Genomic DNA, 25,263 nt, shown 5'->3' on the forward strand with positions numbered 1-25,263 from the left:
AGGAATCAAACCTGCAATCCTTAGGTGTGCAGGCTAACACTCTAACCATTGAGATACACTGGCCAGGGTAGTCCTTTCTTTCCTTTTGAATCAAACTGGCCTTGACCAGTACCCTGACTCACCTGTCTCCCTCTCCCTTGTAGATCCACTCTTAATCATTAAGCCCTCAGGACAATTAGGTTCTTGTCAGCATCAAACAGTATTAGGAACAAAGCCTTGGTTCTGTTGACTACAGAAATAGGAAACAGTTTCAGTCAAACAAAAGATAACAGCCAGGTTTCAGTTGTGCTTCAGCCCCAGGTCAAGAAGGAGACAACCCCACAGACCACATCCTTAAGAAACAGAAAGAACTATGCCATGGCTGACATCATGGCCAGACACAATGACCAACTACCCCCTACCCTGGCTCTAACCAATCAGTAGAGACCACAACCCCAACACACTTAGTCACCATGATTAATTATTCCCCTCTCCCCCTGATTCTTACCCTAGAAACCATTGGAGAGCCAGGTCTTAAAACAATGGTCCCACCTGTGACTCTAGGTTTTGAATCATTTCCTTAAATAAACTTTTACTTTCTTTGCTGCAAACCCCTGTTCATGTTAGTTTGGACTTTGATGCATGCAAGTGAACGAAGCACTTTTAAGTTTGATAACAGACTTAACCCTTCTTTATACATCTCCTCCAAATTGCTTCCACCACAATTTTTAAAAGATAAATTCCTATAGTAACTGAAATATTTACCTACTAGAGATTTACTCTTTAATGTACTATTCTTTTTATTAGGATTGTACCATATTTGTCTATGGCCACCAAGTTGCATACATTTTTTCAGAATGGCCCCAATCTGAAAGCTTTAGTCCTATATTTTTAAGTACATGATGTTACAGAGTAGAATACCTTTTTGTTTGTTTCAAAGGCATTTATTACTACACAGCAAAAATACTTGGACTAAACATATTTATAAAAACCAACTATTTGGACTATACTTGAATATCTAGAAGTTGAATCCATTTGAGGTTCAGGAATATATAATGTCTTACCTGAAATTTTGTTAATTTTTCAGCAATTCTGAAGTGCTGTGATTCCAGGGAATAAAAAATAGCTGAAACTCAAGCCAGTCTCTTCTGACACGTATTAACTACTCTAAAAACTAGGCTGTGGTAGAGGCTTTTATTATTAAGTGTAATTGGATATTTTTCAATGCCTCGTGCTGATCTTGGCAAATATAGAACTTATCATTATTTAGACTACATCTTTCCTACTGTGATAGGAGTCTCAGTTGCCATAAAAAAATAATACTAATCCCTCTTATTCCCATCCCTCATGGCACTAAAATTATTTTGGTGAGTATTTCTCTGTTTAAGTGTTGAGTTAATGTGCTACTTTTTGCACAAATCATCTTAATGTAAATATTAGGGTGTAAATATTAGGATGTGTGGCATGGAGGAAATAGTATAAGTTCTTACAGAAAGCTAGAAAATTACACAGATACCTTAGGTAGACCTAGACCAGACTTTCCATCACATTGCACCAAGAGAACAAGTCAGTTAACAATTTACAATGCTCTGCTGAACCCAGGGGGGGCCTTGTCCATCAGGCCCCTGGCTCTTGGCATTCCAAACCAGAGTGGCAGGAAGTGATTTTGAATCCTGCCTGTCACTGAAGGACAATGACAGTTTATTGTTTCAGGCAGGGCCAGAAAAAGACTTGAGTCGGCAAGATAAATGCTAATATGGGGTATATTAGCACATGTGCACATTTATATTAAGAAGCATAATTCATTCATTCTTTCTATTAGTAAACATGGGGTAAAAATAATAGATACCCCAAGAGGCAATATTTTTCATAATATCTTTCTGGAGGACTTTTTTGGTGCCGGGAGCCAGCTAAAAGCTCTGCCCTCCTATCTCATTTTACTTTTCCATAATAACGTATTATTCCACATGAAGGATGGAAAAATAAAAGCAAGAGAAGAGAAGCCTCCTAACTGCTACAGAGCCTCTTCCAGAACCTCGGTTAGGGATCAGTCTCTTCAGCATAAGGCTTTATGACATCAAACTGGTCAGACTGATGCACCATACAGCTCACCCTTGAACGACGTAGGGATCTGGTGCACCAACCACCTGCACCGTTGAAAACCCTTATGTGACTGAAATATCGGTCCTCCATATTTGCAGATTCCCAATTGCAAATAGAAAAAACACCATAATCTGCAAGTTGGCCTTATTTCGTATTCAAGAGGTCAGTTTTTCATGTTCTTTCTCTCTGTTACCTCTGTTGATTATGACATCAACTAGCCTGCTGCTTCCAAACAGAAGCTTGCCTTTACTTCCTGAGTATTCCTAAATTAAACTGAAATATTCCCATTTCCACCAATGTTGCTGGGGTGGGAGATAAAATCCAGTGAATGTACAAACCCCCTCCCATTTTCTCCTCCTCAAAGTTCCCAGTATTTCAAGGTTCATTGTAAGTATAGATTGGGGTGGCGGTATGTTTTATTTCTGAAATTCTCTAAATAATTCACAAGTTCTGTTTAGTCATAGTTTCCTTTTACTTAAGGTTTGACATCCAGATATTTTTGCTCTTAATTTTAATTTATTAGACTATGATTAATGTATAATAATAAAAAACAGTACTTAAGATTTTCTTTTGTTAAAAGGTTGAAATACAAGTCTTTGAGGCCTTGGTTTTTAATTTATTAGACTATGATTAATGTATAATAACACTGAAGTACACATACAATTTTGTAGTATTGTTTTCACAACATGGTCATAAAAACATATGCTAAATTACTGCTTTTGTTTTAATTACATGGGCCTGTATGAAAGTGTAATACTCAAGTGAGAATTCCATTGCATGGGTGCTTTCTATACTTGCTTTTCATTATTCATGAAATACTATAAACTGACAACATTTTTCTCTAATCAACTGTTCTTTTAGAACTCTTTTATAATTATTTTATTTCACTTTTGTCTGTAGCTCATCTATTCACTGTATTACATAATGATTATTGTCTAAGCTGAAAAACTAAAACTATAGATTTCAAGTTTCATTATAATAAAAACCTTATGCATAATGTATCAGATTCCTATTTAACATACATTAATAATTACATTAATATTAAAAGGTAGAGTATACATAGTATGGTATTTCCATACCTTGTATTTTTTTTTAATTTTTATTGTTGAAAGTATTAATTAAGTGTCCCTTTTTCCCCCACTGACCTCTCCCAGCCCGCCCCCGCCCCCCCAGGCCCTCACCACCCAAATGTCTGTCATGGGTTTTGCATATATGCATATAAGTTTATTGGCTGATCTCTTCCCACCCACCCTAGGAATTGAAAGGGGGTTGATGACCCACATGACTCAATGAGACAAGAGGACTGCATGTGAGAACTGGAAACAAGGGAGAGAATCACAGGGCAATGGTCAAGGGCAAACCCTTTCTTAGCCCAGCAGCACCATAATAAGTGGTTGGGACTGCATAACTTTTTAAAAATATATACATTTTATTAATTTTTTTTACAGAGAGGAAGGGAGAGGGATAGAGAGTTAGAAACATCAATGAGAGAGAAACATCGATCAGCTGCCTCCTGCACACCCCGTACTGGGGATGTGGCCACACCCAAGGTACATGCCCTTGACTGGAATCGAACCTGGGACCCTTCAGTCCACAGGCCAATGCTCTATTCACTGAGCCAAACCAGTTAGGGCCTGCATAACTTTTTAAAATGATAACCTCTATTGTTATTTTTGTTTTGTTTGAGATATGCTTGGCTTTTTCACTTAAGTAAGCCTTGAACATCATCTTTAAAATATCTTCAAATTGACAAGAACCTTGAGAAGATCTATCAGTAGAAAAACTGAGCTTTCATACAGTTGGTAGTAAAGAGAGTCCAGAGCCTGTGCTCTTTACCTGAGATTTATCAGAACTGTCTTAAAACAAATGGAATAAGGTAAGTTATATGACAAAATGACTTTGAAACTCTTGATTCCTACAGGTTATCTCTTCTTTATTTTTCTTAAAAGCAAGTTGCCTGGCCTCATCTCTAATCTCTTTCAGTGGTTCCTTTCTTCCTCCACCTACTCCTCAAACTTGAAGCTTCTTAGAGCAGAAAACGACTTAACTCTCCTCTCCCTCTGCCCAGTAGGCACTTTATAGTATCCAGCGGTGTTAGCTTTATTGGGGTATAATTGCATTGGCTCCATCACTAAAGAATGTTTCTTTTTCATACCATTAAGTAGCAATCTGTTAAAGTGATAAAGCTAGGATAAATGGAGTTTTAATACGGATTAATTCTATATGTTGAATTATCAATTTTAAAAAGAATTGCTAAAGGCATTTTGAATGAGCAATTTTTATACTAAAGTGAAATTATAAAATCAACAAAATCTAATGGTAATTTTCCTTAGAGTTGAGTCCAACTCTATGCCTATCAATATCACATTGATTTTTCTGAAAAAGCATCCAATTTGTTTTAAAATATAGCTAATATTAATATATATTACTACAGTATTTACTAAGCATTTCTAAAACATTTTTAAGAGTTTGAAATTATTTGGACACCATTTTGTTATCGCATATTACTCTAGATAGTTTTTGTTTAGCATTTCATGTATCTCATACCTAACCAATTTTTAAAATAACATATAGCTGGTTATTTCTCAACCAAGTTGAATTTTTATATACTTTATAAGCACATTGTATCTGAGGAATAATCCTAAAGCGATTCATAAATTTGCTACACTCTAACTTCCACATATCCTTCAACAAAATCTCAAAGAAAATACAAGTATATACCCCATTACTTTTAAGTAGCAAAATAAATAAAACCAAGATCAATAAAAAAATGCAGCTATTAAAATATAGGCAAGGAAAGTATTTATTCTTTTGAATCTTAAAATCATTTTAAAGGTCTCATTCATTTTTAATTTCTTTAAAACAGAACTAAAATAATTAATTTGCCTTCTCAAATAATGTCTTCTTTCAGAAAAAAAAGTAAAGCTGAATTTTCTGCAACTATATTTTTTTAATTGCTGTCCCATATATTCCACAGCGTAAAAAGAGATTTTCATTCACTCAAAGCGAAGTTTGACCAGGAATAATTAGCAAATTGTTAGAAAATAATAACTATAAGAAAATTGATAGAAGATAATACAAACTCCAATACCCTTAGCTAAATCACACGGAAATCCTTTAGCTTCATTTGGATATACAGTTAGATGACTCCATTATGTGGAAAATGTAATTGCATTCTTACTAGTAAACATATATTCACTTCCCCAATCCCTGGAAGGTCATCTTTTTTCTGCAAATCAGAAGTCATCTATAAAATTTAAAAGACCTCCATATTTCATATTACCTTTAAAATTTGAAAGCAATAACGTGTGGAATTATTTGTCTGTGTCAGAATAATCTATTATTTTTACTTACAAAGATATGTAATTTCACTCTTTGCAGGACACATATCATTTGAGGTTTTTGGATTTAGCTGAAACTATCAAAGGTTTTTTGCAATACTGTATGATGAAACCAACTTTTAAAAGCATTCTTATTCCTACAAATAGCATATCCCTCCCCCCAAAAAATATTTCTATTCTTACTGCATTTTAGTTTCTCCTGTTTAGTTTTAAGTTAATTTTTACATCTTATGTATACCCTATACTTATTATTTCTCTATTGAATGTACATATCTTCCCTTTCATTTACAAGACCAATTATATACAACCTATATTTCATAATCACTCAATAGCGCTGAGAGTTGCTGGTTGTATGGCACCCTAACCCAATGAAATTGCACCTGCTAGGATTACTGATGCTTTTCTATTTGACAAATCTATTCAAACAATTTGGTCTTTCTTGTCTGGCTCGCTGACTTATTGGATTTATGTTGACCACCTTTCTCCTGGAACGCTCTTCATTTTTCTTAAAAGCAAGTTGCCTAGCCTCAACTCCGCTCTCTTTCAGTGGCTCCTTTCTTTCTCCACCTACGGCTCAATCTTGGGAGCTTCTTAGAGCAGAAATCCACCCACTCCTTCCTCCCATGCTCTCTAGGGGTCGTCCTAGGTATTTCCTACTCAGAGCTGACTTCTCTTCATGATTAAAGATTCATCTCTCTAGCTTGTTTGGCTTATATTGCCACTTGGCCTGTTATATCAGTTACTCATTCTAAATGTGTACTAATTATACTTTATGTACTGCCCTTTAAAACCGCCACTCTCTCATTCACATGGTTCCCTAATTTGGAAACATCAACCTTTCAAGTAGACTGATGTAACTAAAAACAAACACTGAATCCTATTCATTTCAGTATCTCCAGTATTTCCTGACACATAGATGTTGCTCAAAAATATTTTTTTTTTTTCAGTTGATCAGCAGCCTAGCCAGGTTCTCTGTTTTATTGTCTTGTTACATCTGTATTTATACTAGTTGATTTTATTTGATTTTTTTTTTCCCACTTAAAAAACAGTTTACCAGACATGAGGGGAATGTAGATGTTAGGAGCAAGGGGATATTACACAAGAATGCAGTTCAACACTTTAGCCCATTCTGAACGAAACAGTTCGAATTAAAAAAAAAAAAAAATGAAAAGATTGTACTGAGAAAAGGAAAACTGTATACAACATGGGTTCTACAAAAAGTGTCACCGATGATCTTATGTACGAAAGCGGGATCTGCTGTGATGGAGAGAATAGTGTGGCAACCCTCGGCTTCCCCTCGGGGAGTAACTGCTACTCCTGCTGTGGCTTCTGCTGTGGCTTCTGCTACGGCGTCTGCTACGACTACGGCTTCGAGATCGAGATCTTCCATACCGTGGACTTCTGGGCCCATCAACTTCAACCCGGATGTAGGCAGTTTCTCCCTCATGAGATCTAAACTTAGTGTTATCCAGTTTTCGAACGGCATAGGTCATATCTTCTTTCTGGACAAACTCCACAACACCAGTGCCGTCTCGGTAAACATCCGCATAACATGCATCACCCGCTTCAGCATGTGATCCTTCAGATCCTGCCAGCTTCCACTTGGAGGCAGTCCGGAGACAGCCACTCTGTTCTCAGATCACCAGGCTCGGGGGCCAGAGCGGCCTCGGGGTGCTCCGCCACCTCCACCCCGCAGCCGCTTAGAGGAAACTCAACCCGCAGGCGGTATCCATCCCAGTCATAGCCGTCGCGACCGTGCACCGCGTCTTTGGCGTCTTGCGGGTCCCCCGAACTCCACGAAGGCGAAGGGGGGTCCTCCGCCGCGATCCTTGAGATCGATGTCGTGGACCTCGCCGTATTTGTAGAACACGTCCTCGATGTCCTTGGTTCGAATGTCTGGAGGTAAATTACGCACGTATATGCAGCAATCCTTGTTCCCGGCGGGGCCACGAATCACACCACCTCCGGACATGGTGACACCGAAAAGTGAGGACACGAGAACAACCTTCCCACGGAGCCTAGCTCACACAGAGTGAACCTTCAGGGACACCTAGGGTCTATACTAGTTGATTTTAATCCTATCAATTTCTAAGCCAAAGGTTAGGGCGTTTCTTATCTCCATTCCAAGGAGTAAAGATTATGTAGCTTAAGCGTGATTGTTCTTGTTAAAGTGATTAATTACCCGCCTGGCACTTAGTTAAGGGGTTTTATCCCCTCCCTAACTTCAGGGGAAAATCCCTACCTGAGAAAACAACCTTTCTCGCAGAGGTGACCTTGGTTAAAACATAGCGCCAAGAAAGGGAGCAAACATTAAGAACAGAATGCCATATACGCCAGGTCCCTTGAAACACATGCTGTGCAGATGTTTCTTCCCTGCAGCGACTGTGTCAAGCAGCAAGGACGGACCGGCTTCAGGCATTGGTGACCTTTATTTAAAAAAATAAAATGAAAGTTTTATTGATTTGAGAGAGGAAAGGAGAGAGAGAGAGAGAGAGAGAGAGAGAGAGAGAGAGAGAGAGAGAGAGAGAAATCAATGATGAGGAGAGAGAATCAGGGATCAGCCGCCTCCTGCACACCCCACAATGGGGACGGAGCCCGCACTGGGCATGAGCCACGCCCCTCATGATCTTTCTGATGCTCTCACCATCTGTGTCCACCCTTTGTTACCCAAAGAGAACGTCTATTTAGTGTTAATGAACCGGGTGGCTTTCCCTCAGCTGTTCATGTTGCCCTTTCAAAAGGAGAGGCAGGGGCAGGAGATAAAAAATGTTCTCCCAACCCAACTGGTATGGCTCAGGGTCTGAGCATCCACCTATGAACCAAGAGGTCAGGGTTTGATTCCCTGTCTGGGCACATGCCTGGGTTGCAGACTCTATCCCCAGTGGCTGGTGTGCAGGAGGCAGCCGATCCATGACTCTCTCCCACCATGGATGTTTCTCTTTCTCTCCTTCTCTTCCCCTCTCTCCGAAATCAATAAAAACATATTAAAAAAAAGAAAAGTCTATATTATTGATGTCCTCTCCCGTGATTTGTTCTTAGTTGTCCTTCCAGTGTCTCTTTTGCAAATAAATGTAGATATTTTAGTCCCTTTTAAAAGTTATTTGAAATATAAAAATGTATTTGCTCCTTTTTAAACAGAGTTGCACTTTTCTATATTTTGTTTGTTTTAAAAGATCATTATTATAAATGTTTGATCACAAACACTTGTAAAAAAAAAAAAAATCCAAACATTATACTCAGAGGGACTGGGCCATTCAGCTTCTTTTAAGGAATCAATCTTTCTCTCTCTCTCTCTCCCTCTCTCTCTCATACTAGTATGCACATACTAGTATACACACACACACATACTATGTGCAAATAAATACACAGAAATTGATTTGGAAATATACTCTCTGTGTATTTGGACCTAAAAAGATCTTCTTTATTTACTGGTATAATGACTTTATTGGCAGAGGAAAACTCTGAATCAATTTATAGAATTTTTATCTCCCCCCAACACAGAGTTATGGCATAGGAGTAAGATTAGGATTATTATCATTGTTGTTTTACAATGCTTTGATAAAGTGTTTTATATCTATATTCTCTCCTGGGACAAAATCAAAACCGCCTCCTGTTCTATCACAGTGTTCTTTACTTCCCCTTTGCGTTTTATACATACACTCCCAGCTCGGACCCGAAATAACATAAATATTTTTTTCTAAGGATATTTTTTGGTAATGGAAATATATACATAGAGAACATAAACATATACAATGTGGGTGTGCACATCATTATTCTTTGGGTCACGGCTGTTTGGGTAAATGGTTCATTCAAAAATATTTTTTAATAAATAAATTTGCTCTTTCTCTTTCTTCTCATATCCAAAATGACTGTATTGATTTCCACAGATGATTCTTGAATATAAGCACCATGTCATCTCAAAAATCAATATACCTGAATAACTAAAATCCCTCTTCCAGATAATGTCTAGTATGCATTCATCCCTCCTATACCTGTGTATAGACTTGAACATTTAAAACTCCAATCTCAGTATCCATCTAATTTCTCCAATTTGTTAGACTTCTGTATCTCATTTCTTTCTTACAATTTGAACCCTTGCAATTGGTCAGCTATTCTTTTTCATCAGAGAGTATTCAAATCTGCTACTTTTCTCCACATCCCTTTCTCCATCTCTTACCCAGAACTGATCAACTTTACTGGTTATTTTAGAAATCTGAAGCCACTGGCCATAAAAGCCATCATCCCCTCCTAATTCTACAACCACAAGTTGCTACTTGTGGATATGTTAGTCTTGCTTTCCCTCCAGTCTCCAAGAGTAAGGTCTATCCTATGCCAATGTCCATGACAGTCTCAATCCTGCCTACTGCTGAATCCTCTAGCATTTTGCTTTATAGGTCATATGTCTCTTCCTGTAATGTCTCCCTTTCTACTTATTATTTACCCTCAAATCAAATTGTACTTAGCATCTTCAGTTTCTGCCTCCCTCACTAAGTTTGATACTGAACTTGGCCCATAAATTCTGGGTCTTCCCAAGTTCCCATTCTTTTCTAACCTTTTCTAATCTTGATTCTTTAATAAAGTGATCTCATCTCCCACCTATGAGTTAAGAACTTTCAAATCTGTAGCTCTAGTTTTGACAAAACCCATTAATTCCAAGTATGAATACACAACTTGTTATGGGTTGACTCAGCGAGATAGACCACCAACTCAGAATTTAAATTTAGGAGCCTTTATTAAGCTGGCCAGCTGACTACAGTTACAGCACCCTGCTGGAGCAGAGGCCGAACTGCAGCCCAGACTACAAGAATTACAGCATTTTTATTTGCAAAAACCACAAAGTTACAAAGCCTTGTTTACATAATTACTTCTCGACACAGTATAGCATCATACAGTGACTACCTTCCTATCTATGTGTTCTAGGAACAGAGAGTACAGAGTGCAAGGAAGGGGCCAAAAGACCATATCTCAAGGCCTGGCCTGATGTCAGTACCTTCCTATCTATGTGTTTTGGGAACAGGCAGCACAGCACGCCCCGTCTGGCCAAAGTGCCAGATATGCAGCCCAGCACAAACTACTTACTGGATAAAGTCATCTATATATATAAAAGGCTAATATGCTAAGTGACCCTTCACCTGTCCAACCAGTTGCTATGATGCACTCTGACCACCATGGGGCAGATGCTCAAGGCAAAAGCTGCTGTGATGTGTATTGGCCATTTACAGAGAGACAGCAGTGTGGACCTGGCACCAACAAAGCAACACTCAGCTCCTACCAAGTGGAACACAGGCCCCGCCACCATCCCAGAGAGACAGCCCACCAAATCACAAACAATGCTGCCATGGTGCAAAAGGCCACAGCCCAGCCCAGCCCAGAAACAGTGACTGTGGGCTACGTAATTACATCACGTAGCAACACCTAGCTAGCAACTAGCCTCCTTGCAGTTTCTTCAGCTCAGGAACATGACTTGCTTTATAGCCAGGTGGAAACATTTCACACTTTAACCAAATGTCAGTAAAACGTTTTCTCATGCCTCATCTCATTTGATCCTCACAGAAGTCCTGGAGTAGGTAGATAGGAGACTCGGTAGAATCCTATTTTCTTTTCATTAGCCAGAAAACGGAGATTTAGAAAGCTTAGAAACTTGACCTGACTGAAAAGAAGAAATGGTGGGCCTTGAAAATGACTTCAGGTTTTCTCACTGTGCAGAATATAGTTAAACACTGCTGCAGTTAAATATTTTACCCTTTGTTCTCCCTGCATGATCTATAATAATAATCTGCTTTGTGTTAATATTCACTGCTGTGTTGCTGACAATTACCTGAAAGAGAAGTTGGGGTGCTTCACTGAACTGGAAAACGTTTAGCTAAATCAGAAAGCAGGGCCCTAACCAGTTTGTCTCAGTGGATAGAGCATCGGCCTGCGGACTGAAGGGTCCCAGGTTTGATTCCAGTCAAGGGCATGTACCTTGGTTGCAGGCACATCACCAGTAGGGAGTGTGCAGGACGCAGCTGGTCAATGTTTCTCTCTCATTGATGTTTCTAACTCTCTATCCCTCTCCCTTCCTCTCTGTAAAAAAAAAATCAATAAAGTATATTTTTTAAAAAAAAATCAGAAAGCAGGTCTAATTAAGCAAGTTTATCCTATCTATATCCTATTAATACTAATAAAAGCCTAGGTGTCCCTCACGCACAACATTGTCACAAGATGGCCACCACAAGATGGGGTTTAAGGAAGGGTCATCATACATTACATGTCATTATAGTTTGAGGGTTCCCCCAGATCAAAAATAGTTGTTCATCTTTTTAAAATAAATACATATACCTCATGATTTCACTCATTTGTGGAATATAGAGAACAACATAGCCTAATGAACAGGGACAGATCCAAAGACAGAGAAACAGCAATCAGACTATTAATCCCCAGAGGGAAAGTAGGGGAGGGAGGGGGCAAGGGGAAGAGATCAACCAAAGGACTTATATGCATGCATATAAACCAAACCAATGGACATGGACAACAAGGGGAAGAGAGCATGAGTGGGGCCGGGGGGGGGGGATGGGGATTTAATGGGGGGAATGAGGACACATTTGTAATACCTTAACTAATAAAGAATTTTTTAAAAAAATACATATTTCGCTAAAGTCAATAATGCAATAGCCCTCCACTCTTCCTCTCATCTGAAACCATTCCATTGTGCTCTCTGGTATCCATGGTTTATGGTAAACCAATTCCCCTCCACTGCAGAAATCTCCTCTGAACAACCTTTTCTAAGAAACTCTTAATCTTTACTCAAAATGGGCTCTACCAAAGGTATCAATTATAAAAGAAATATCATTGAAAGATAAATTTCTCAGGTGTTAATTATTCCTAAATCCACTACAGTGTGTATCACACTGTACCACTGTATCCTACTTAATCAAAGTCGCCAATGAGTCCTTTGTCACTAGGTCCATTCCACTTACCAATCTTCTTTTACATGACTTCCCTATAAATGTTAGCCACTGTTTCCAAATTTGAAATATTTTAAAATTCTCATTTCTTTGTCTTGCTTAACAGCAAATGTCCTGGTTCTTCTTTATCTAGAATCTGCTATGTATTCTTTTCTTTGATCCTAGGGAATATGTCTTAGATCCTCTTCTTCTCATGCTACATACCTTCCCTAGGGGATGGCTTTCACTCTAGTGATTCTATTAACCTTATGTACTTAGGTTTGTCAGTTGTATATCTCCAGCCTAGATCTTTCATCTGAGCTCTAGATTAGTATATCCAACTGTATGATCAATATCAACACTTGTCTGCCTCAAAAGGAGTTCAAACTTTTCAGGTTTATTATTGAGCTACTAATCTCTTTCCTATGGTTACCTCTCTTTTTATTGAAAACAGCCCATCTCCCCCCAGTGTCTCAAGCTAGAAACCTGGACTTCATTCATCACTTCCTTTCCCCTTCACAGCTATATCTATTTAACAATTAACTCTTTTAGGATCCACTTCCAAAATTCCCTCAATATACCCATTTATGGTCAGATCTTTATGTCAGTATCATGTTCCCAGTAACCATAATCGCCCACCCAGATTATATCTCATGGTCTTATAACTGGTCCCATTCCTTCAAATGTTATACTTCTCAGAGTTGTTTTGGACACTGCATCCAGGATAACCTTTTCAAAACACACATTTGATTAGACAGTATCCTGGAATAAAAGCCTTAAAAATATTTTCCCATTATTCTCCTCTCTCTCAATGTTAGCCATCACTCTCCTCTGCAGACATTAAAAACTATGACACCCATGTTTAAACATAACTTCTTTCAAAAGATGACTTATAATTTTATTACTTTGTTTTAAACACTATCCTACCCTTTCACCCTACAATGATCTTCATTTACCAAATAAATCCTAGTATTTCCTCTAGGAAACAGCTTACATTGAATTGGTTGTTCCATTTGCATTCTTACCCAGTTGTACCATTTATTAATGCGGATTTTTTTCAATAGATGGAGTTACACATATGTTGATATCTATGCAATTTGATATGTATGCTATTTTGTTGTATTGACAGCAAGCTTCAAAACTTTATATGTCAATTCTTCTGAAGGTGTTAACATCATAGATATTTTTATCTTAAAAATGTCGAATTTGGTGCCAAAAAGAGCATTTGTGGGAAGTGTTAATTTATTACTTTATTTTGAAGAAAAGTGCTGCTGAAAGTTATCTTATACTTCAGGAAGCTTATGGTGAACATGCTCCATCTCAAGATACTTGTGAACGCTGGTTTAAATGCTTTAAAAGTGATGATTTCGAAGTGAAAGACAAAGAACGTCCAGGTCAACCGAAAAAGTTTGAAGACCAACAATTACAAGCATTATTGATGAAGATGCATGTCAAACTCAAAAACAACTTACAGAAATATTAAACATTGCTCAGCAAACAATTTCCAATCATTTACAGGCAGTGGGAAAGATTATAAAGGAGGGAAAATGGGTGCCACATCAACTGAACGAAAGACAAGTGGAAAACAGAAAAGTCATCAGTAAAATGTTGCCTCAACGGTATGAAAGAAAGTCTTTTTTGGATCAAATTGTGACTGGCAATGAAAAGTGCATTTGTTTGAGAATTCCAAATGCACAAAATCATGGGTTGATCCAGGTCAACCATCAACATCGACTTTAAGGCCAAATCACTTCAGAAAGAAGACAATGCTCTGCATTTGGTGGGATCAAGAAGGTGTGGTGTATTATGAGCTTCTAAAATCAGGTAAAACCATTAATGCTGATCACTACCAACAACAAATAATCAATTTGAACCATGCTTTGATGTAAAACGACCAGAATGGGCCAGAAGACATGGCAAAGTAATTTTGCTTCATGATAACGCACCATCACACACTTCAAAACCAGTTAAAGACACGTTAAAAGATCTTGCCTGGGAAGTACTAACCCACCCGCTGTATTCACCGGACCTTGCTCCTTCATATGACCACTTGTTCTGATCGATGGTGCACGCACTTTCTGAGCAGCATTTCAAAACATATGAAGAAGTGGAAAATTGGGTCTCTGAATGGTTTGCCTCAAAACAAGAAAAGTTGTGTTGGTATGGTATCCACAAATTACCTGAAAGATGGGGGAAATGTGTGGCTAGTGATGGACATTACTTTGAATAAAGCACTTTTGATGTTCCTCTTGAAATTATCATGTTTTCGTTGATTAAAAAATCCGTGTTATTAACCGGTACATCTGATATATATATACGCAATGCCTCCTTAAACAACTTATACATTATAGTATACCCTTCCATTTAAGTTTAAGATTTATAAAAGTAAGGATTGAGTCTGTTTGCTTATCATTTTATTCCTAGAACTTAACACATGTAATGTGGTAAGCAGAATTCTGAGACTGACCCTTAATGAAGGACCCTTGCCCTTGTATGATTTTTACCCCTCCAGAGTAGATGGAAACTGTGGATATGATACAACATAATTCTTGTGATTATGTTACATTGCATAATAAAGCAATTTTTACATATGCAATTGAGGTTCACGATCAGTTGATCTTAGGTTAATCAAAATGGACATTACCTATATAGGACCACTCTAATCCCATGAACCCTTTAAAAACAAAGTTTTCTTTGACTTGTAGTAGAACAGAGAGAGAATCTAAAACATGAAAAGCATTCCAGCCAATTCTGCCAATAACCTAAAAAAGCTTGAAAGGTTTTTTTTACCCTAAAACCTACAGATAAGAGCTCAGCCTGCCTGATTTAGCTCAGCCTGCCTGAGACTTTAAGCAGAAAAGCCAAGTGAGACCAGTTGGACTTCCAACCTCAAGATCTTTGAGATAATAAATGGGTATGCTTTTATGCCGCTAAATTTGTGGTAATCTATTACAGCAACGATAGAGAACTAATACAGCACACTTCCTGAAACAGTTGGAGCTCAATACATGTGTATAGAATAGCTGACTTTAATGCAATGTTAAAAATAATAACAACTCTAAACTTTTTTGTTCTTTGATGTAAAAGTTCATTTGGTAAAGTGTAAAATTTTAAGTGAAAAAGTGATTCATTTTTAAATGAAATAATTTGATGTTTCCTGAGTAATTTAAGCAGCATATCTAAGCCAACACTTCTCAATGTTAAAGTACAGTTGACAAGTCTATTATAGACTTGTTTATTTAGACCTATCTAAATAAAGACTCTGATAACAACAGCATTATTAGTAATTCAATGAATGATCCAGCACTTGCTTGAATGCTTGTCACTGGTTTGAAAAGGGTTGATTCTATTGATGTCTTTGTCTCCAATATACTTCCCTGGGTGACTGTCTTAGAGTTCTTGTTTTGCCTTGCCATTTTTCCCAGAGGCAACTCTTTAAGCTATGTCAGAGCAATGTAGACTGTTTGCTTATTCAAGCCAAGTATTCAAATCACCTGCTGTTCTGGGATTGTGGTTTGATTGCTGACATTTATTTCTCTTTTAGTCTTAGTCTATTAAGAAAATATTTCCTATAATAATAAGGAAATGAAAGTCACACATTCCTACTGTTTTTGGTCCTGTTTCCCTTTAAATAATTCAGGTTATCTAGAGGATTTTATAAAATAACACTTAGATGAATCTTTGAAATATTCATTGTGTTGATTGACTTAAATTTTCATTGAAAACTTCGGGTCAGGCACAGTGCTTGGCACATTAACTATAAAGATGAATTTTGGATATATTTACTCAAGTAAAGGAAAAAAATGAAAGGAAAAAATAAACAAATGGGAACTACATGACACTAAAAAGGTTTTGCACAGCAAAGGAAACTATTAAAAAATGAAAAGGTAATCTACTGAATGAGAGAGGGTACTTGAAAATGCTACATGCAATAAGGAGTTAATATCCAAAATATATAAATTACTATTATAATTTTACACAAAACAACAAAAATTCAATTAAAAAATGAGCAGAGGACCTGAATAGATACTTCTCCCAAGAGGACATACAGATGGCCAATAGATATGAAAAGATGGTCAATGTCACTAATCATCAGAAAAATGTAAATTTAAATCACAATGAAATATCATCTCACACCTGTCAGAACTGCTATAATCAATAAATCAACAAACAATGAATGCTGATGAAGATGTAAAGAAAGGGAACTCTTGTGCACTATTGGTGACATTGCAAATTAGTGCAGCCACTGTAAAACAGCATGAAATTTTCTCATTTTTTTTTTAAAGCTGACATACAACCCAGTAATTCCACGTCTGGGTTTTATTGTAAGAAAACAAAAACACTAATTTAAATATATATATATATATATACACCTCTATGCTCTTTGCAGCATTACTAGTAATAGCCAAGATATGGAAACAACCTAGATGTCCACCAATAGATGAAAAAATGGCTAAAAAAGAGGTGAAGTATATATTTATAATTCAGCAATAAAAAAAAGAATTAAATCTTGCTATTTGCAACAACATGGATGAACCTAGAGGGCATTGGAAGAAATTCGAGGGACAAAATAAGATTAGGGAAACAAGAGGATCCATGGGGGACGAATGCATAGGTGAGGGCTTGGAACTGCCAGAAGGCATACATTCACAGAGAATAGAAAAGTGCTACAGGATAAGGTGAGAGGAAGGCTTACATTCACAGAGGATAAAGAAAAGTCACAGAGTACTGGGAAGAAGGAAACATACTTTCACAGAGGATAGAGAAATGTTGACAGATTCTGGAAAGAAGGAAATATATTTTCATAGGAGATAGAGGAATGTTGCAAGATAAGAGGGAGAGAGTGAGGGGGTCACCAATGGGTTCTAGACTTCAAAACAAAAAAGTGACTAATTAGGAGAGCACAGGGCCATAAAATAGGGAAGAGATGCAATTAGAAGGGAGCATGAAGAAACAAAGACCTACAGCCTTCATAAACTTTAGAAAAAGGGGCTGGGTTGGTTACCTGCTTGGGAACCCCTCCCTATCTGGGAATCTGTATTTGCTTCCAATAAATTCCCACCCTTTTACTAACAAGTCCTTTTAGTCTGTGAATTTTATTCTTCAAACTTTGTGAGGAAAGAACCCGCAATGGGGATATCCTTTCCCAGAACCCCATATTTCAGTATTATGCCAAGTGAACTAATTAAGACAGAGAAGGAAAAACACCGTATGATCTCTTCTAGGTGGAATCTTAAAAACATAAATAAACAAAACAGTAACAGACTCATAGGTACAGAGAATAAGCTGATAGTTGTCAAAAAAGAAGAGGTGCGAGGGGTAGGAATAAAAATTGGAGAAACAAACAGACCAAAAAAATTACAACAGATTTACAACTTTTTCCCCTGAAGAATATAACACAAGCTCAAAATGTATAGTTTTTTTTCCCTGAAAAATGTGTGAGAAGCACCAAAAATATGTATTTGTGTTAGTTTGTTTGAAATGACTACATTTTTACTTCTTTATAGCTTTGCCTCGCTGAAAAGTAGATGCTGTTGAAAACAAATAAAGAAAAAATTGCCGGACCAGTTTGGCTCAGTGGATAGAGCGTCGGCCTGAGGACTCAGGGATCCCAGGTTCGATTCCGGTCAGGGGCATATACCTTGGTTGTGGGCACGTCCCCACTGGGGGGCATGCAGGAGGCAGCTGATTGATCTCTCTCATCGATGTTTCTGGCTCTCTATCCCTCTCCCTTCTTCTCTGTGAAAAATCAATAAAATATATTAAAAAAAATAAAATAAAGAAAAAATTAAAAAACAACAAAAATCAAATTTAATGTGAAGATTCATAAAATGTTAATCCAACAAAAGTGAAGTGTGTACTATCTGATCCTATTCCTAGCTATATACACGAAATAATTAAAAGCATCTCAAACACACCCTGTTCATTACAGCATGATTCACAATAATCAAAAGGTGATATAGACATACAATGAAACATAATGTAATCTTGAAAATAAAGGAAATTATAACATGCTACAACATGGATGGACATTATGCTAAGTAAAATATGCCATCCACAAAAGGAAAAATACTGTGTGTTTTCACTTATATGCAATACCTAGAGTAGTCAAATTCTTAGAGTACAAGTGTGGGTTCCAGGGGAGAAGGGCATAGGGAATTATTGTTTAACTAGCATCTTTGTGCACAGATTCATGCACATTGAAAGAAAATTAATTAGAAGAAAGATTTGTGTGGTAATTATGTTACTGAAAAAAATTACATGTCAAAACAGTATATATAACATCCTATCTAATAATAGAGAAACATGGTAATTAACCATAACTTTGCTACCTTTCCCATTGGCTAATCAGCGAGATATGCAAATTAACTGCCAACCAAGATGGCGGCCGGCAGCCAGGCAGCTGAAGCGAACATGAGGCTTGCTTGCTCCAGTGATGGAGGAAGCCAAGGTTCCCCGCCTGTCGCTGCCGGCATCCGAGCTGCAGTCTAAGAAACATTGTTGCAATTATAGAAGCTAAACAATCCCCAGAAACCTGCTTTCAGCAGCCGAGGTCTCAGAGCTGGAGCCAAGCCTGAGAGCTAAAGCCGGCTCTCAGTTCCAGTGACAGCCATAGAAGGTAAATAAATCCCAGAATAAAAAAAAATAAAAGAAAAAAAGGAGAGGTTGGGAGCTTCAGTCACCCACCAGCCTGAAAACGGCCCTCAGCCCCTCACTCAGACTGTCCAGGCACCCCAGTGGGGACGCCCACCCTGAAGGGGGTGTGACCAGCTGCAAACAGCCATCAGCCCATCATCCAGGCTTGCCAGGCACCCAAGCGGGACCCCCACCCTGATCAGGGACACCCTTCAGGGCAAACCGGCTGGCCCCCACCCATGCACCAGGCCTCTATCCTATATAGTAAAAGGGTAATATGCAAACTGACCCTAACAGCAGAAGGACTGGGAATCACTGGTCACTATGACACACACTGACTGACCACCAGGGAGCAGACTCTCAATGCAGGAGCTGCCCTCTGGTGGTCAGGTTGCTCTCACATGGGAGGAGCTCTGCTCAGCCACAAGCCAGGCTGATGGCTGCCAGTACAGCGGTGGTGGTGGGAGCCTCTCCTGCCTCCTCAGCAGCGCTAAGGATGTCCGACTGCACTTTAGGCCTGCTCCCCGCTGGCAAGTGGACATCTCCCAAGGGTTGCCGGGCTGCAAGAGGGATGTCTGATTGCCATTTTAGGCCCAATCCCCTGGGGGGCAGGCCTAAGCCAGCAGGTGGTCATCCCCTGAGGGGTCCCAGACTGTGAGAGGGCACAGGCCTGGCTGAGGGACCCCCCTCCTCCCCCAGTGCACAAAAATTTGTGCACTGGGCCTCTAGTAGTATTATAAAATTAAAAAACAATAATAAAAAAATAAAACAATTTAAAAAAGACAAAAAAAGAAATAAAAATTAAAAAATAAAAAAAATCATGGGCAACTGGCGCAAGCAAGAGCTTTATATGTATTGTGCATGTGCGACCAGTAGGTCGGTCAGACGGGTGCCACAGTCAGATAGATAGATAGATGATAGATAGATAGATAGATAGATAGATAGATAGATAGATAGAGACAGAGTTTCAATTTTGCAAGATGAAAAGAATTCTGTAAACTGAAGCTGGTATTGGTTGTACAACAGTGTGAGTGTATTTAATGCTACTGAAGTGGACACTCAAAATTGGATAGGATAATAAATCTTAAACATTGAGGGGAAAAGTGAAGCAAGATACTATAGGGCGCTATGTAATAAATTGTGTATGCGCCTCCATTATCTTCCTAAAATGTGAAAATTCTGACATAAAATAATAAAGATAAAATAATATAGTCAAAATGAACATCACATATTGAATAACCTTATACAAAACTGATTATAATACAAATTAAGTAGCAGATAGTGCATTAGTCCAACACTATGGACTAAAAACTAAAAGGTCAAATTGCTGTGCCTGAGTGGTTTGAGCAAAAAATGTCTCAAAAAAAATGTGCATGGAATTTTTCTGAGTGGAAAGTTATGGACGAGCAATATATACACTAAGATATAGAATTGCAAGTTATAATTGGGAAAGGTGAGCAATGCACCTTAAGTGTCATGTAAACTGGAATATAAGGGGCAGCAAGAAATGGAATTGGCAAAGTTATGTCAAGAACTGTGAAGAGCCTGAGACTGTATTGCAAGCTAACAAGTCAGTTTGACCTAATTTCAAGGATGCTGGTAGAACATACAAGACTGCTAAGTCAGACGCAATGAAAGAATGGAATTTTTCTTCCCAGAAATACAATACAAATGACCAAATTGTTATAGTTATTAATTTACACACACGAAACATAGCCATGTGCTGGATTGTGTAAAATCTGAGGTAGACATTTCCAAATAGCCCCAGGTATTTTAGCCATACAAGGAATGCATATTTCAATTGGTACAACAAAATAAGTCTTTAACACAAAACTACATTTTGGGTTACTATATCAACATTCAGGGATGATATAGTGATCAGCATCTTAACTCCCTGAATGGTATCCCATGGACAGAAATAATAACTATAATATCAAAATAATGACATAATATTAACCATGATACATTTAATCAATTAGTTGCTACAATGTTTATTTGTCACTCCAACAAATTTAAATAAAAAAAATAAAATATATAGAAGCATGGAACACACTGTTGAATCTCAGAGAGAAGATGGGGGTGGGTGGAAAGAGATCAACCAAAGAACTTGTATGTATATATGCATAACCCGTGGACACAGAGAATAGTGTGGTGAAGGCCTGGGGTGTGGGGGTTGGGGGATAGGGGGTGAAGGGGTCAAAAGGGGAGAAAAGGGGACATATGTAATATTTTCATCAATAAAATTTTAAAATAAATAAAAATACATTTATAATTTTTAAACGATTAATTAAAAATATACATATTTAATTAAATGGATCCCTTTTAAGTTCAGGACAGTGGCTGCATGTAGTTTTAGCAAATGAAATGCTATATTTTCAAGATACAAATTGTTAATCTCATGTTATTTATTGTTGAATTAAATGGCATAAATGTCCTAACTATATTCTGCCAAGTTAGTCTATTGATAAATTTCATGTTCAGTTATTTTTAATCAAATATGCATAATCTTCTCTGGTTTATCTACATTCATGAACACACACTAACCACATTAAGTTATAAATATGTCAGTTAACTAAAATAATGACATTTCAGACTTTTGCTCTTTTCCATTCCTTTATAAGCAATGCCCAGTGATGACCTTTGTTTCTTTTCACACATATATATCCCTCCTTGTAGTGTGCCTGTGACTCAGTTCTCTTTTCAGACATTTCTACTTTGTCTTTGGAAAGCCTTCCTTCACATCATATTTCCAACAGAAAGTCACTCCTTTTTAAAATTTTCACAGGAGTTTTTTTGTTTTTTTTTTTTCTTGCTTGGAACAGAATCACTTTTTTCTATTTGACAAAATTTTTCTATTTTTTTCCTAATGTTTTCAAAATTTTTAACTTTTCATTGTTTTTTTTTTTTTTAAAGAATCCTTCTAAAGAATGTCTTTTTAATCCTGTAACTCCCAGATTTATTTATATTTAGTTTAGTCATACCCTATTTATGTTGATTCATGGACTGTATTCACAATCAAAATAAGTCACAATAAAAACACTGGTAGATATTACTATGTATTTTTTGCTTTTCTCCAAATTTTAATTGGATAAATCTAGTTTAATGCTAATATTGATAGCCAAATTTTATTGTATCTGTTTGTATATAATTAATATGATCTCCTTTAAGGATAACTCAATGGCTCTCTCTTTGTGGAGACTCAGTTCTGATCCTAACTTGAATTAACCAAAAGTGACCTTGACCTTGAGCACTAGTGGGTATTTCATATATTTGGTAAAGTCTTATTTTGAAATGAGATCTGATATCCTTGGAGATTTCTCTTAACTTTGTTTTTTATAAATTTATCTTTAAGATGCTATACTTACTTTAAATGTTTTTCTACCTCTACAGTAGCAAATTTAGGCTACAATGGGATTTAAAATGTCATTCTGTCTTAATATCACAAGATATAATAATTAAAAAGATCTTGAGAAAAAGATCATCCTGAATATAAGCCATTTCCCCAACATTTTTTCCATTATGGCTCTGGAAAATGGTTTTTTCTCTTAACCAATGTAGGTAAATATTTCTTCTTCCAGTGTATATAGGATCATAACTAATTATGATCCTATAGCCATCAACTCGCTTTCAGTCTTAGAGTCTTCCAGCTGAGGTTTAGCTCGCAGATTCCCTGAGCATAATAAAATAATCATAGTTTTATACCACTACATTTGGGGGGTTTTGTTGTGCAGCAATAGATAACTAGATCACTTGTATTAGCCAAATGTTTATTTACCTCTGGAAACCAAATGGGGTATGTATTTGGGGTCACGGCACTGCAGGGAATTAATAATAAATAGCTTTATTTTTCATGTTCAAGAAATATCAAGTTATACTGCTGATTTTACTACATGATTAATGCCTTTTTGTCTATTCATTGAAGTACAAATTATACCCATTAAAGCACCACTTTATAAAATTATTATTTGTCAAAACTCATAATACACTGATAATTGTAAATTGATTTGCCTTCTCAGACTTAATTCTGTCATCTGCCAAAGGCTGCCTCAGCAGTAACCAATAAAGACTCCTTCATACTGGCCTGCTTTTCACTTTACTTTCATTCCATTTAAAATGCCTCTCAAAACTCTCAGGGAAAAGTTTTGATTAGGTATTATTTCAAGATGAGGTAGAAAGTCCCTAGAACTTTCTTCCTATTTACTCTTGAAATTTCAGTCTCTAAATTCTCTCTATTTGACACAATAGAACCAATTTCCCCTTCACTCCAGTGTTGGACTAAGTGAATCCTGTCTGTCCATCCCACTGCTCTATTGTCCCTCCATGATGCTTCCTCCTCCTCTTTGAGCTGAGAATGTATTGTTCATTGAGAGGAAGCTTTTACAGCTTCGTGACCATCAAAATATTAACAATGCCCTGACCGGTTTGGCTCAGTGGATAGAGCGTCGGCCTTCGGACTCAAGGGTCCCAGGTTCGATTCCGGTCAAGGCATGTACCTTGGTTGCGGGCATATCCCCAGTAGGGGGCGTGCAGGAGGCAGCTGATCAATGTTTCTCTCTCATCGATGTTTCTAACTCTCTATCCCTCTCCCTTCCTCTCTGTAAAAAAAAACAATAAAATATATTTTTAAAAAATATTAACAATGGCTCTTTGAAATTGAAGAATAGAAATGAATCAACTACACAAATACAGGTTTTCCTTTTTAGTTGAGATACTAAAAAATATGTGTAGATGGAACTTTTAAGAGTTGACAGCATTTGTTTTAGAAGTAGAATCCAACCTGCTAATATCATTAAGAGAGGCTGGAAGAACAAAACAGTCTGATTACTAATAAATAAAAATAAAAATCTTATTTTGATATTTATGTGTTTATTTATGCAACTGCAGCCTGTCTCAGAAAATAGCAAAGTGCCTCCACAACTAATAATTTTTAAGGGCTTACTACATTTTAGACTTTTCATTAGGTACTCTTTCTTTGCTGCTTTTAATTCTTACAATATGCTACATTGAAGATATCAAAATCCTCATTTTCTAGGTAAGTTTGACCTAAAAGTATTAAGTAGCAATCTCAAATCAAAAGGCTACAATATTCACTTATATTTAATTCAAAGATACTACTTTTGTTACTTCAAGGGGTTGTCTCTTCCCCAGCCAGTACAGTTACAGAAACAACCGCATTTCTTTCTACTTTCAACATCATAGCCATTTTAAATGCTACTTTTCTTTCAGGTTGCTAAAATAAAATGACTAGGTTTATTGAGAAATGTTAATAAATATGCTTAATAAAAGTTATAACAAGTCTGGTTTTTATTGATAATATGGAATGATATGGAGTGATGTTATTCCTACTTTATTATTTCTTATTTAATCATGCAGGAGTGAGTATTCAAGTGAATGAGTGAATCAGTGAGTGAGTGGTGTGTGAGTGGGGTGTGTGTGTGTGTGTGTGTGTGTGTGTGTGTGTGTTTTATCAATGCCTAGTATACATTCAGTCACTCCCCTGCAGAACTTTCTACTTATGTTTTAAGATGAAGATAATTCTAAGCTACATTTAAAATATGTTACTGAACATCAGTTCTTGAAAATCCTGAAGAAAATCTTACCACCACACTGACTACTTATTATAAGTTAGTAAAATTTTTCAAAATTGCCCTCAACATTGCTATACACAATGACTATACAACCCTTTTACTTTTACTCTCCAATCTTCCAAGATGGATACTTCATAGGTTTACTTGTCTCCTCAAATCTATACTTGGCTGCTTTGTGAGAACCCTTTTCATGTGCAGCTTGTTTTTAAAGGCATAGCTTCTTGTTCATGACTACATAGAGATAGGTGTCATTCTTTGCTACTTCCAAACCATTTCTTTCCCCTACTCTTCCCAAAAATCCTTGCCCCTTTAAGAATACAAGGCACCAGTCACTTTACCTTTTTTGATGTAATCTATTAACCTGCCATTTATTTTTTTTTTACAATTCACTTATTATTTCTGGTTTTCTGTTTTTATTCAACCCTATGCTTGTATCAATTATTGAAGATAACATATGAAAGTAAATTAATTAGAAGGTGGCTGGCAGTGTGGGACTAAAAAAGATGGGCTGGGCAAGCCCTAGAGCCAACCTCCTGTGGTCCCTCCCCAGCATCTGCCGAGTGAGCAGCGTCCCTCTGGCAGGTGGGATCTCTTGGCCTGACCTACGGGGATCGGGGATCGGGCTGAAACCAGCTCTCTGACATCCCCCGAGGGGTCCCAGAGTGTGAGAGGGAACTCTGTAAAGTTGCT

At 37.3% G+C, this 25,263-nt stretch overlaps 1 protein-coding gene and 1 pseudogene across 1 annotated transcript in view; both read right to left on the bottom strand.

Moving 5' to 3' along the window:
- Window positions 1-25,263, bottom strand: part of GPC5 (glypican 5) — a 1,310,602-nt gene that overhangs the window by 381,901 nt on the left and 903,438 nt on the right. The window lies entirely within an intron of this gene.
- Window positions 6,659-7,395, bottom strand: LOC118651626 (annotated as a pseudogene).

This window comes from Myotis myotis, unplaced genomic scaffold, assembly GCF_014108235.1.
Source record: "Myotis myotis isolate mMyoMyo1 unplaced genomic scaffold, mMyoMyo1.p scaffold_m19_p_3, whole genome shotgun sequence".
Classification (NCBI taxonomy): domain Eukaryota; kingdom Metazoa; phylum Chordata; class Mammalia; order Chiroptera; family Vespertilionidae; genus Myotis; species Myotis myotis.